We start from the raw sequence: 14,534 nt of genomic DNA, 5'->3' as shown, positions 1-14,534 counted from the left end.
GTATGATGTTTTAAATAATTATAATGATAGTAACTAAAACTTTAAGAAAAAAAAATTAAAATTAATTAATAATAACAAAAACTATAAATAACATCAAGCCATATATTATATTTAATTTTATTCATAAGTAACTCACGGGTAGAAGTCATTCAAATGATTGAGATTATACATATTTAATAGATTTATATATTATCATATAATTCAAAATAATCAATATATTATATCAATTTAGTATGCGAATTATTATATCAAATTTAACAACAACGTTATTGCTATATTTAAGAAATATATATTTTTAAACATTTCAACAATATAGGTTTTTGTACGCAAGGTACGGATATTCGCCTAGTACACATATAATCATAAACAACATACTATGGGTCCAGTCAACCATCGAGTTGGAATACCCCAGGCCCTCAACCATCCGGTTGGAATGTTGATATACTACGGGTCCAATCATCATAGGGATGTAATACCCCAGGCCCACAACCAACAGGTTGGAATTCCCATATACTATGAGTCCAGTCATCCTCGGGATGGAATACTCACGACCCACAACCAACGGGTTGAAATGCCCATGTCTATTGGCTTTCGTATAAAGCAGATAAGCCTTAACCGCCAAATAAACATGTGCACATATAACAGATAATTATATAACAGTCTATAGGCAGACAAACCGATCTAACAAATCATAACATCATAGAAACATCTTATCTACCAGGATACTGATCTAACGGATCATAGCAACATATAACATCCTATCTACCAGGATACTTGTAGCACCTGGTTCCCGGTATGTAAATCTTATTTGAGTATTTCCCATTTTAGCCTTGGACTCGGCGAGTCATAGGTCCGACTCGCCGAGTAGGGACGAGACTCAGGACACGTTTAAGTTGGCGACTCGGCGAGTCCATACCCTAGACTCGGCGAGTCACCACTGTTGGATGAAACCCTAAATTTCAAGGGTTTGCACCCTATTTAAACCCTCATTTCCGCCCCAAACTCGCCCCCATTCACCCTCAGAGCTCCCAACATCGTTTATACCCTTATTTCCTTGAGAGATTGAAGTGTTTTGGTGTGTTTTCGAAGATTTTGAGGAGAAAGAAGAGTAGATCAAGAATAGGAGAAGGAGGCCAGGCATCTTTGTGTCATCTCAACGTTTTCCTTGAGGTATAGCTCGTTTCCCCTCTATTTTCAAGCTTGTAGTCTCTTTTAGCTCCATGGAAGTCCTTCTTGAGCTTTTCCCCAAGATTTTTTGTGCATTGTGGGTTGTAATAAGTTGTTAGCCTTTAGATCTAGGCATGATTTAGTCCCTGGAGCTTGGATCTAATGCCTTTATGGGGTCATATTGCATGAAAGCCCTAGATCTACCTCTTTTGGTACACTTGGAGCCCTAAAATCCATATTGGTGAATATCTACACGTAAAGTTGGAAACTTTACGTGTCATTCGTGTCCTAGAAGCCCAGATCTGTGAATGGCATGGACTGGAATCGAGCAAATCGGTGTATTTGATGGATGCATGGCGACGACTCGGCGAGTCGTTTATGTGACTCGGCGAGTCTGCTCGCGAGTCACTGAATTGGTCCCTTTATGATGTATCGAGTTTGAGCCGTGAGTCACAGGGGGTGACTCGGTGAGTTGGAAGCTGAACTCACCCATGTTAGGACTCGGCGAGTCAATGCCCTGATTCGGCGAGTCCAAGGCAATCTTCATGGATCAAGAACAGACTCGGCGAGTTGTTCATACAACTCGGCGAGTCTTAGCATAAGTGTTCTTCGGATGAAGATGAACTCGACGAGTTGTTCATACAACTCGGCGAGTAGGATGAAGGGCTTGAATGTTAGTTTAGAAGAAGAACTCGTCGAGTCATAGCCTAACTCGACGAGTAGAAACAGGGACTCAGGACAATCGTCTGAATAGGGACTCGGCGAGTTGGAGATCCAACTCGGCGAGTCGGGTCAACTGAAAGTTGACTCTGACTTTGACTTAGGGCCAGACCAGGGGTAAAATGGTCATTTTACCCAAAGGACAGTTAGCAGTGTTTGATTGAGTATGTTGTGGGAATTGCAGCCGGAGGATTTCCGAAGCAGCAGCAGCAGTCAGTTAGTTCCCGATCAGTTTAGCAGCTACTTTGAGGTGAGTTACCTTCCAGTAGTGGTGGGTCTAAGGCCACAATGCCGGCCCACCAGTAGGAGATGTATGATAGATGATTGTCTTTGTGATATCATCTGGGTTTGCTATTACCTGATATGTTATATGCTAGCATGATACGTTATATGCGATAAAAGTAGAGTTCGGTTGTTAGGACCGATGGGTAGTCAGCACCCCAGAATGGCTCTACATGGGTAGTCAGCACCCCAGAATGGCTTGACATGGGTAGTCAGCACCCCATAATGGCTTGACACGGGTAGGATGGCACCCCAGAATGGCTGTATGGGTAGGTCGACACCCCATAATGGCCGTACCGGGTAGTCAGGCACCCCAGAATAGCCTGGCAGTATGCATGTTATGTGTTTGTATGGTATGTGGTACGTTGGGGGAACTCACTAAGCTTTGTGCTTACGTTTTACACTTTTGTTTTCAGGTACCTCTTCACCGAAGGGGAAGGAGTTGGCGCGGTAGCGGCACGTCATGCACACACTCTGGTTTCCGCATTTACGAGATTCACTGGGATTTGTACTATGCTATTTTGATGGGTTATATGGTTTGGCTTTTAAACATGGTTTACGTTGTTCTATGGTGTGATCAAACAATGTTTTTATTTATTAATGTTTTCTAAAGTAATGTTTTAAAACGAAATTTTTGAACGTGAAAAATGGGTCGTTACAATACTGATCTAACGGACATGACAACATATAACATCCCATCTACCAGGATACTGATCTAACGGATCAAAATAGCATATAACATCCCATCTACCAGGATATTGATCTAACATATCATAATAACATGTACCATTTTATCTACCAGGATACCGATCATACTAGCATAACATATCAAGATAACAATCCAGAAGGTCCGCCCTTGGTGCCTTAGCCCCTTGAGTATGGTGAGGAAATCTCACCTCGCAACTGTCGACTCGAAAGATAAGTTCAAACTCTCGGATCACCGCCACAAACTCCACCACCTATATTCACCATAGAACCATATTCATAAATTTCCAATTTCCCAAAATGCCCCAGAAAGTCAATTAGTCAACCGTTTGTCAAAGTCAAAGTCAACGGTCAAGGTCAACAATCCATGCTGACCCGAATCGTGAAGTGCAGTCACTGACTCGTCGAGTCCTTCCAGAACTCAAGTACTCGTGAAATCCCCCCCACTGACTCGTCAAGTTTCCCTGCAGATCGTTGAGTTCATGCGTGTCCAAATGTTGGGAAAACCCTAGCTGACTCGTCGAATCACCCCACTCACTTGCTGAGTCCATGCAGAAGTCCTTGCACGACAATCTTCATCAGACTTGCCGAGTTAGCCATGCAACTCGCCGAGTCCCTTCAGTCCATTATCCATTCAGATGCTTTTTAAGCCATTTTAAGGTTCCATATTGCATATCCAGCTTCCCAAGGCATGTTTATCACATAAAGTTGCAAACTTTACGTGCATGCAAGGATCTAAAGACTTATAATCAAAACCAAGCTTGTAATGGAGTTTTAGACCTAAGGATAGGTTCATACTTGCTAAAGCTGGAAGCTTTATGGACTTAGTGATGGGTTTTAAACAAACAATCTTATGTGTGCATGTAACCCTGAATACGGATCTATATTTTCACTATTATATACATATCACTATGAACACATGAAGAACCCTAGCATGCTCCTAGGTATTTCGAAATTCATGAAGTAGAAGGGATTACATACCTCTTGTTGTTATGTTGTAATAACAACCTAAATCTTTAATCTTCTTGTCTTTAAAAGCAAGTACCACAAGTGTAGTACCTCTAATGGCTCACAAAAACCAAGAGCAAATGGAGAGGCAAGAGAGAGGGGGGGGGGAGAGGCAGAAAATCGGTTCTAGGAACTTCTATGATCAAGTGGCCGATTTTCCTAAGCCAAGGGGTCCTTATATATGTGTAGGGATTAGGGTTTTAGTACTTATCCTTATTTGATTACTTGCCCACCAAGCAGTCCAAAGGATAACCCTAGAAACCTTATCATGGACGAATTCTAGGGTCTTATCCCCTTGAATTCGTCCACCCTATCCCATAGGGCATCCATTGCCCTACTTTGTAACTATCACATAATTACAATTCAGCCCCTAGTTTAATTAACTTCTTTTAATCAAAAAATTAATTCTTAATTAATTTTTGACCAATGTCAACTAAATAAATATGATTTATCTTTTAATATATTATTCTTATAATATATTAATAAACCATAATAACCTCTTTCTCTACCAATTCTCCATTCAAGTTGCTTTTGTGAAGGCAACCCAAAAGGACCATGCACAACCGGGTCAAGTACTTATCAAATATGGTTACGAGCTTAGACACTAATCCTACAGTCTCCCACTTGGATAAGTATAGTAACCATAAATACAAGCACAATCCAATTAGCAATCGTAGTTCTCAAAGACGTTGTCGAACTTTGATCTTATCAGCAACCTGTCCTTTAGATTAGGGAACGTATGATCCTTTGTTCTATATATCGTGTGGACAATCACATGGAACATAGTCATACTTATTGTCCATCAGTTTGTTTCTCGATCTCAGATTCGTTTGACATAGAACTTAATTAAACACATCAATTCAGTCATGACCGGGTCCGACACATAAGTCAAACCAACTCATCGAGGGGCCCTGATATCGCTTTTACCCTCTTAGTATAAAAGGAGCAGATAAACTTTGATTTATATGCATTTAATATTCACTAATTAAATCATACACAATAATGTGTTTTATAACATCAATTTATTAATACGTTTTCGCATTATCAATGCACAACCAATCAGCAAATAATAAACCATATATCTAGGTTTTAAGACCATATGATATTATCGTCTTCCGATCACTCGAGATAAATTCCATGAAGTGATTCCAGAAAGCGTGGGTTTATTCCAATGCTCAAAACTTGTTCATAAGCACTCATGAATGTTATAGCAAACCTTTGCTATGTCTAATACCTTTTAGACAATCTACACACCAATTCATTACAGTCTTCGTTCCTACCTACTTCCAACATATGAACGATTGTGGATCGCTTGAATAATCTATTATTTAGGAAGTCAAAACATGCAAAATGAAACAATAGGTAAATAATTAACATAAGATAGTAACTTTACTAATAAATAATACTCATTTATTTAATCATCGAATGTCAATTACATTTATCTATTACACGTTTCCAAACTATCTAATCTAAACTAATATCGTCATTCAGCCCAATGTTCCTAGCGTGCTGCAAGTGCTTAACCCTACTCAGTCCCTTAGTAAGCGGATCTGTTTGTTTATCTTTCGACGATACCCTCTTCACTACAAGGAGTCATTCTTCCACACCATGTCAAATAAAGTGATATTTTATGTCGATATGTCGAGATCTACTGTGATCCCTCGGTTCCTTGGTTAACGCAACCGCTCCTTCATTATCATAGAAAATTTTCATAGGCTCTTGTATGGCTGGCACAACTCCAAGGTCTCCAATGAAATTCTTCAACCATATTGCCTCTTTTGATGCTTTGGTCGCCGCAGTGTACTCTAATTCGCACGTTTAATCAGATTCGGCTTCCTGTTTGGAACTTTTCCAAGTCACTGCTCCTGCATTAAGGGTAAAGACCCAGCCCAACTGTGAACGGTAGTTGTCCCTGTCATTCTGAAAGTTGGCATCACTGTACCCTCTTACCTTTAAGTCATCACTTCCACCGAGGACTAGAAACCATTCCTTGGTCCTCCGAAGGTACTTAAGAATGTTCTTGACTGCGGTCCAGTGTGCTTTGCCAGGGTTCCCTTGATATCTGTTGACCATGCTCAAAGCGAAGGCCACATCAGGGCGAGTACAAGTCATAGCATACATGATCGAGCCAACTGCGGAAGCGTAAGGTACTCCGCCCATCTCTGCTATCTCGGCTTCGGTACTCGGACTTTGAGTCTTACTCAACTTGACATTAATTTGGATTGGTAACTCCCATTTCTTGGAATTCTCCATACTAAAATGTTTTAGTACCTTGTCTAAGTAAGTATTTTGACTAAGCCCTATTATTCTTTTACTCCCGTTTCTCACTACACTCCCACTGGCTCTGACATATACACATGATTCTTCTTCGCTTCGCAGAAACCTAAACTCTTTGACTTTCTCGTCGAAACAAAGATTCCATCTGTTAAACACTTGCTTAAGTCCATAAATGGACTTCTCAAGCTTACACAATCTATTAGGATGCTTCACATTGACAAAACCCTCTGACTGAGCCATGTAAACATCCTCAACCAACTTCCCATTAAGGAAAGCGGTCTTGACATCCATTTGCCATATTTCATAATCATGAAATGCAGCAATGGCCAACATCACTCTAATAGACTTTATCTTCGCAACTAGTGAGAGTGTCTCATCGTAGTCAACTCCGGGAGTTTGAGTAAAGCCCTTTGCAACCAATCGTGCCTTATAAGTGTGCACATTCTCATCCATGTCATTCTTCTTCTTGAAGATCCATTTGCACCCGACCATCTTACGACCTGGTACATGATCAACCAAGATCCAAACTTGGTTATCGTACATAGACTGAATCTCGCTGCCCATCGCCTTTTTCCATTTTGCGGACTGCGGGCCTGCCATGGCTTCCTTATAGCTATTAGGTTCGTCCAAATTTATTAGTGTACTATCACTAATATACATATCACTCTCGGTAGTTATATGAACTGGTTGAGCAGGTTCGGTGCGGTTATCGACTGCGAGCGACAGCTAGTGAACATACGAGACCCTAGTGGTGGAGTTCTTACAGTGTACGGTGAGGGTACCCGTTCTGGATTAGCATTTTGTTCGGACGCTAGGGTGAGGCAGTGTCTACAGCAGGACTGTAACGGTTTTGTGGCGTACGTGTCAGATACGCGGGTTGATTCCAGGAGGCCGAGGTCGGTGGAGGAGGTTCCTATAGTGCGTGAGTTCCCGAATGTCTTTCCAGAGGATTTTCCAGGTGTGCCTCCCGAGAGGCAAGTAGAGTTCAGTATCGATTTGGTTCCGGGGGCCGCGCCTATCGCTAAGGTACCTTATCGTCTTGCACCTCCAGAGATGCAAGAGTTATCCTTGCAGCTTCAGGAGCTGCTGGGGAAAGGGTTTATTCGGCCGAGCAGCTCGCCGTGGGGAGTGCCTATTCTGTTTGTAAAGAAGAAGGATGGTTCACACCGGATGTGCATTGATTACCGGGAGTTGAACAAGTTGACGGTCAAGAACCGTTACCCGTTGTCGAGGATCGACGATTTGTTCGACCAATTGCAGGGAGCATCTTGGTTCTCCAAGATCGATTTGAGGTCTGGATACCATCAGGTGAGGGTGCGAGATGAGGACGTCCAGAAGACAACGTTTAGGATGTGTTATGGGATTTATGAGTTTGTGGTGATGCCTTTCGGGCTCTCCAATGCTCCGACAGTGTTCATGGATCTCGTGAACCGGGTATGCAGGCCGATATTGGATCGGTCGGTGATCGTATTTATTGATGACATTTTGGTATATTCAAGATCTAGGGAGCAACATGAGGAGCATTTGAGGGAGATCCTCAGAGTTCTGAGATCATAGAGGCTTTATGCCAAATTCTCCAAGTGTGATTTCTGGTTGCGAGAGGTCCAGTTCCTAGGACATCTTGTTAACCAGGATGGGATATTGGTTGATCCTGCCAAAGTGGAGGCAGTGATGAGTTGGGAGGTGCCGAGGTCACCCTCCGAGATCAGGAGTTTTCTAGGGTTGGCCGGTTATTATTGGAGATTTATCAGGCATTTCTCTAAGATCGCAGTGCCACTCACTAGGTTGACCCGGAAGGGTGTTGCTTTTTCATGGGGCCCCGAGCAGCAGGCCTCCTTTGAGACGCTTCGCCAAAGATTATGCGAGGCCCCGGTGTTAGCCCTCCCGGAGGGAATGGAGGCTTTGTTGTATACTGTGATGCATCGATTTTGGGGTTGGGAGCGGTGCTGATGCAGAGATGGCATGTGATAGCGTATGCATCAAGGCAGTTGAAGCCTCATGAGTCGAGGTATCCCACCCATGACCCAGAGTTGGGGGCAGTGGTGTTCGCCCTCAAGATTTGCCGCCATTATTTGTATGGGGTTCGGTGTACGATATACACGGACCATTAGAGTCTGAAGTATTTGATGGATCAGCCCAACCTAAATATGCGGCAGATGAGGTGGTTGGATGTGGTTAAGGATTACGATTGTGAGATTCTGTACCATCCGGGCAAGGCTAATGTGGTAGCCGATGCTCTGAGTCGTCGGGCGGAGAGCGCCCCATTGCGAGATGTATGTTTGCAATTGACCGTGATGACTCCGGTGTTGGACACTATTCGAGGAGCACACGCTGAGGCAGTGAGGTCGGAAAACTAGAAGAAAGAGCAAGTTGTTGGGTTGGTATCGGAGTTCGTTACCAATGGTCGGGGGCTTATGACTTTTCAGGGGCGTATTTGGGTACCGTTCGTGGGAGGTACGCGTGCCATATTGATGGAAGAGGCTCATCGGTCGAAATTCTCGATCCATACTGGGGCCACTAAGATGTATTTGGATTTGAGGAGGGAGTATTGGTGGCCCTGTATGAAGAGAGATGTTGCGTGGTTCGTTGAGAGGTGCTTAACCTGTCGTAAGGTTAAGGCCGAACATCAGAGACTGCATGGTAAGTTGCAGCCATTGGAGGTTCCCGAATGGAAGTGGGAACAGATCACCATGGATTTCATCACCAAATTGCCAAGGACTGCTAGGGGAGTAGATGCAATTTGGGTGATTGTGGACAGGTTGACGAAGAGCGCTCACTTCCTTGCCATCAGTAAGAGTTCCTCCGTAGAAAAGTTAGCAGAGATATATGTGAGGGAAGTGGTATCTCAGCATGGGGTGCCGATCTCGATTGTCTCCGACCGGGATGTGTGTTTCACTTCCAGATTCTGGAAGAAGTTTCATGAGGAGTTGGGTACTAGGCTGCATTTTAGTACCGCATATCACCCCAGACAGACGGACAGAGTGAGCGGACGATTCAGACCCTCGAGGACATGCTCCGAGCATGTGTATTGGATTTCGGGGGAAGTTGGGATACGTATTTGCCTTTGGCCGAGTTTTCTTACAACAACAGCCATCATTCGAGCATCGGTATGCCACCCTTTGAGCTGTTGTACGGGAGGAGGTGTCGGACCCCCATTTGCTGGGGAGAAGTTGGGCAGCGCGTTATGGGCAACACTGAGATAGTGCTTCAGAAGACAGAGCAGATCCAGCAAGTCAGACAGAGGTTACTGACTGCCCAGAGTCGACAGAAGAGTTATGCGGACAGACGCCGGTCCGATCTTGAGTTCCAGGTCGGTGATTTTGTGCTCCTGAAGGTCTCTCCTTGGAAGGGAGTGATCCGATTCAGGAAGAGGGGCAAGTTGGGGCCCCGATATATCGGACCATTTCGGGTAGTCGCGAGGGTAGGCAGGGTAGCCTATCGTTTGGATTTGCCAACAGAGTTGGGGCAGATTCACGACACTTTCCATGTGTCGCAATTGCGGAAGTGTATAGTCGATGAGTCGGCAGTGGTTCCATTGGAGGATATTCAGGTGGATGCGAGCCTGAATTATGCTGAGAGACCAGTGGCCATCAAAGATAGGAAAATTAAAGTTCTGAGGAACAAGGAGGTACCTTTGGTTTTGGTTCAGTGGCAACATCGGAAGGGGTCCGAGATGACGTGGGAACCGGAGCGTGAGATGCGAGAGCAGCATCCGGAGTTATTTGCAGAGTGAGACTTCGAGGGTGAAGTCTAGTTCTAGTCGGGGAGAATTGTAACAGCCCGAAATTTCCAGGTATTTATTAATTGGTTTATTTTTGGAGATTGTGAGTGGATTCGGCGAGTTGGAGCTCAAACTCGCCGAGTAGGATCGTGGTTTTGGGACGGGTTCGCGTCCGGACTCGGCAAGTCCAAGAGTGGACTCAGCGAGTCCACGCTGTGTGAGGAAACCCTAATTCCCCGGGTTTGAGACCTATTTAAAGGGCCTTATGGCCATCATTTGTGCACACCAATTCATAGAGAGAAACCCTATAGTGCTTGAACATTTTGAGAGAGAAAAGAAGCATTTCTTGACCTTTGTGTGTTATTTAGCAAAGAAGAAGGAGGTTCTATCTAAGAGGAAGCAAAGGAGGCTGCCATACTGTGGATTTAAAGCTTAGGTCATCGAACTAGAGGTATGATTTCGACTCATCTTCTGTTTTGTGAAGTATAATTGGATTTAGGGTTTCTTATGGCCTTTATTGGGTTGATTTGATGCCAAATAGTTCCTTTCTAATGTTGAGGCTTTGGATCTGGATCCATAGAGGTCCAGCGAGCCTCACTCATCAAGCTGTATGAAGAGCAATGGAGATTATGGCCTTGAGTTGTAGTATTTGGGACAAAATCATCATATATGGTCATATAGATGTTGTATGTACATCAAGATAGTGACTTTACGTGCTAAATAAGCTTAGAAGGATTGGATCTATGAGTTAATGGACCGGATCTGACCTCATGAGCAAGTTTGAGTCATTGCATGGCATGGACTCACCGAGTCCGAAGAACGGGCTCGGCGAGTAGCATGAATATTGCCCAGACCACACAGTGAGTGGTCTTACCGAGTTGATGGTTTGACTCAGTGAGTCAAGGAGAGTCAGAGTGGGTTGACAGGTGGACTGAATCAAGCTGGACTCACCGAGTTGTTCTTGAGACTCGGCGAGTTGAGTCGTGGTGGCCCCACAACTCATGCTAGGTGGAACTCGTCGAGTTAGGAGAATACTCGACGTGTCAAGAGAGGATCCCAGGGAAATCAATGTATGCGCTTAGACTCGCCGAGTCGTTATAGTGCACTCGCCGAGTCCGGTCAAAGTTAACCGTTGACCATTGACCAGCGTTGACCTATGTTGACTTGTTAAGGGGTAGTCAACCTTAGTTGGGAAAGTGTTAATTAGAGATGTATTGTGTTATAGGAGGACTATAGCTCGGGAGATCGAGCACTAGTGATTTCAGGATTTACGAATTACCGAGACACGCGAGGTGAGTCTTCTCACTATACTTACCTTGAGTAGGTAACCAAAGTTATGTGATAGAGTATTTGTATGCTATGTATGTTATGTGTTGTACTGCATTATTTGTATGTGATTTATGTTGTGCATGTTTACAGAGTTAGAACCTGAGGGTTCACAGAGTTTGGGTGCACGGACCCACAGAGTTATAGCCTCGAGTGGCTAATATGTGTTATATGTGGTATTTGGGGAACACACTAAGCTTTGTGCTTACAGTGTTTGATGTTATTTGTTTCAGGTACTAGTGACGATCGCGAGAAGGCGCCGGCTTGATCAGTACACACGCATGGGATTTATGTTTTTGAGATCTTGGGATTTTGTATTACTTGGATTGAATGATTAAATATGGTTGTTTTCTGAATATTAAATGAATTATGTTTTATAAAAATTTGAAAATTTTGTTTTGAAATTTACGGTGTTACATATTTTCTATATAAACCATGAAAAGAAATGATGTTTCTTGCCATATATGGGAATAGCAACAATTGTTTAAATCTAAACATAATCCATTACTAAGCACTAAGGAATAAACTCCAATCTTGATGACAGACGATGATCTTCTGTTTCCCATAATTAGATTTATCCTTCCCTGCTCCACATCCCTATTTGTTCTTAGTCCCTGCAAATCAGAACATATGTGAAAACCACATCACGTATCAAGAACCCAAGAAATAACATGCGATGAATTATTAGATTTAATTGTGTAAATACTTGCGAAGGATGGCTTGATCTTCCCCTCCTTGATGGCTTGCTGGTATTCTGGACAGCTTCTCTTCCAATGCCCTATCTTGTGGCAATGGTGGCACTCTGCCACCTTAGGGTTAGAATTGGGCTTAACAAAACTAGCTTTGGTTCCACTAGAAAAGGTTCCATATTGGGACTTTCCCTTGCGGTGGCTCTTTGAGGGAGCCTTCCTTTTCTTGCCCTTCCATTGACCTATTGCCAAGACAGGCGCAACAGTATGAGTGGGAGTCAGTGCAACAGACTTATCCTTGAGATTGCTCTCTGCAATCCTTAGAAAGACTTGAAGCATGCTCAAGGTGACCTCTTCCTTATTCATGTAGTAGGTTATGCGAAACTGGTTGTAGCAGGGAGGCAAGTATGGAAGGATGATGTCAATTGCTAGCTCTTCATCAAAGTTAACATTTAACTTCAGCAGGCGATCAACATATCTCTGCATCTTTTGCAGATGAGCAGTAAAGGACTCTCCATTACCCATTTTGGCAGTGATCATCAAAGTTATGATCTCATACCTTTCTTGTCTTGCACTTTGGTGGTACCGGTCCAACAAATCTTGATGCATTTCATAGGGGTACATGTCCTCATAGGAATTTTGGAGTTCTGTAGTCATGGTCGCTAGCATGATGCAATGGACTTTCGTGGCATCACGTTCATGGGCCTCAAAGGCAACGATTTCTTCAGCAGTAGCAGTGTTGAGGTTAATTTCCTTCAGCTTCTCATCAAGGACATACTCTTTGTCCTCGTAGCAAGTAACCATTCGGATGTTGCGGATCCAATCATTGAAATTGGACCCGTCAAAGATCACTCTCCCACACAAATTCATGAGTGAGAACGAGCCGGAGGAGTTCGAGCCGGAAGCATTGTTGTTGACGTTTGACATCTAAAATAGAAAATGACAAAGTTTGATTAGAAATGAATCCCCAATTAAACACCCAAATGAAAAAACTAGGGCTAAGATCCAACAACATTATTTACAAATTAGAAGAGGGATACCGTAATCTAACAAGCAAATAATTTTGAAGGTAAGTGAATGATGATTCACTAATTCTCCACCAAAACGAAAAAGAGATTAAGTTTTAAATATATTGAAAACTCCTAGATTCCTTTGAGATTCATTGAACTTTTCAATGACATGTTTAAATCTCGATGTGCCCCTCTAGTTTGTGACTGGGATGCCGAGTATCACAAAACGGGTGTGAATAACCATGCAAATTTACATGGTGCCCTCATTGTTACAGTCACCTATTTGATGTGTCGGTTAGCCACACACGCTCCATCGAACAATGACAAACAATGAGTCACCCTTTGCCACCTATGCTTAGAGTCCAATTAGAATGCCGGTTAACCATACGCGCTCCACTAACGTCTTAGCAATGGTGCAAAGTGTAATTTCATGGAATTGCACCAATTCACTTTTCCTAAAGTAAATAAGATTGGAAATTGTTGTAAAAACATTTAGTTAGTTTTATAATTCATTATACTTTTAATGAGGAAGGGTTTGCCATATCCTACCCGTTCGACTAACGACCATCCACCAATCAAGGAAGCGATGGGTGAGAGAGGACACCCATTAAACGGCCATTTATAGGACATAATCATATACCCCCTTATAGATCGGCTTCGTGAATGAGGCCTACTAACGGTAAGACTAACATTTTTTAGTTATATATATATATATATATATATATATATATATATATATATATATATATATATATATATATATATTAATTAATCTTGTAATATTATAATAGTATAGGGTGTATTTTAGACATTTCAAAATACTAGGGTTTTAATTTCAATTTAAAATTTTGGAAATTTAAAACTTTTAATTTTAAAATTTTAAATATTAAAACTCTTGATTTAATAATTATCCTAAAAATAAACAATTAATTTTAATTATCAAAATTTAAAGGATTATCTTTTAAATTAAACAATTAATTTAACCTAATCCCTCAAATCCCCTAAAATTCAAAAATATGGGATGGGATAATTCAAAATCTTTAATTACCATATTTAAACAATTAAAAGATAATTACAAGATATGACATTACCCAAATCTCTAAAATTTAGGAACTTATCTTGGGGAGGAGGCCAAAATTCGAAAATCCTAGGGTTGGCAAACCCTAGAATTCAAAATATTGGGGCAAAGGAAAGGGTTTGAAAAACCCTTATCAAATTTCGAAATTCAGAGTTCAAGAACCCTAAATTCGAAAATCATGCCTCCTAGGGTTTATTGGACATAAACCCTAAAGTGTCAAATTCATACAATTAATATATAAAACTATTGCTTACATCACCTTGCCATATGCGTGACCACAATGCCAATACCACGCCACCACTCCCCTCAGTTTTGAATTTATATATTAACTATATGTAATATACGATGATAGTTGACAGTTCACACTTTCATAGAGACGATGTTGCAATGATTCCCAAACAAGTGACATGTTATCAACATTCACATAAGATTAGTCAGTAAATGATATCTTAGCTATCAAATCACAAAATAATCTATTTGAGGTCACCACACTTATAGTCTAACTAATTGGGTGGTTCGTTCATCGCAAAATACTTTAATAGAGCAAAAAG

Source organism: Lactuca saligna, chromosome 1 (genome assembly GCF_052625555.1).
Source record: "Lactuca saligna cultivar CGN05327 chromosome 1, ASM5262555v1, whole genome shotgun sequence".
Classification (NCBI taxonomy): Eukaryota; Viridiplantae; Streptophyta; class Magnoliopsida; order Asterales; family Asteraceae; genus Lactuca; species Lactuca saligna.
The sequence above is the reverse complement of the archived record's forward strand: the minus strand, read 5'-3'. Positions refer to the sequence as shown.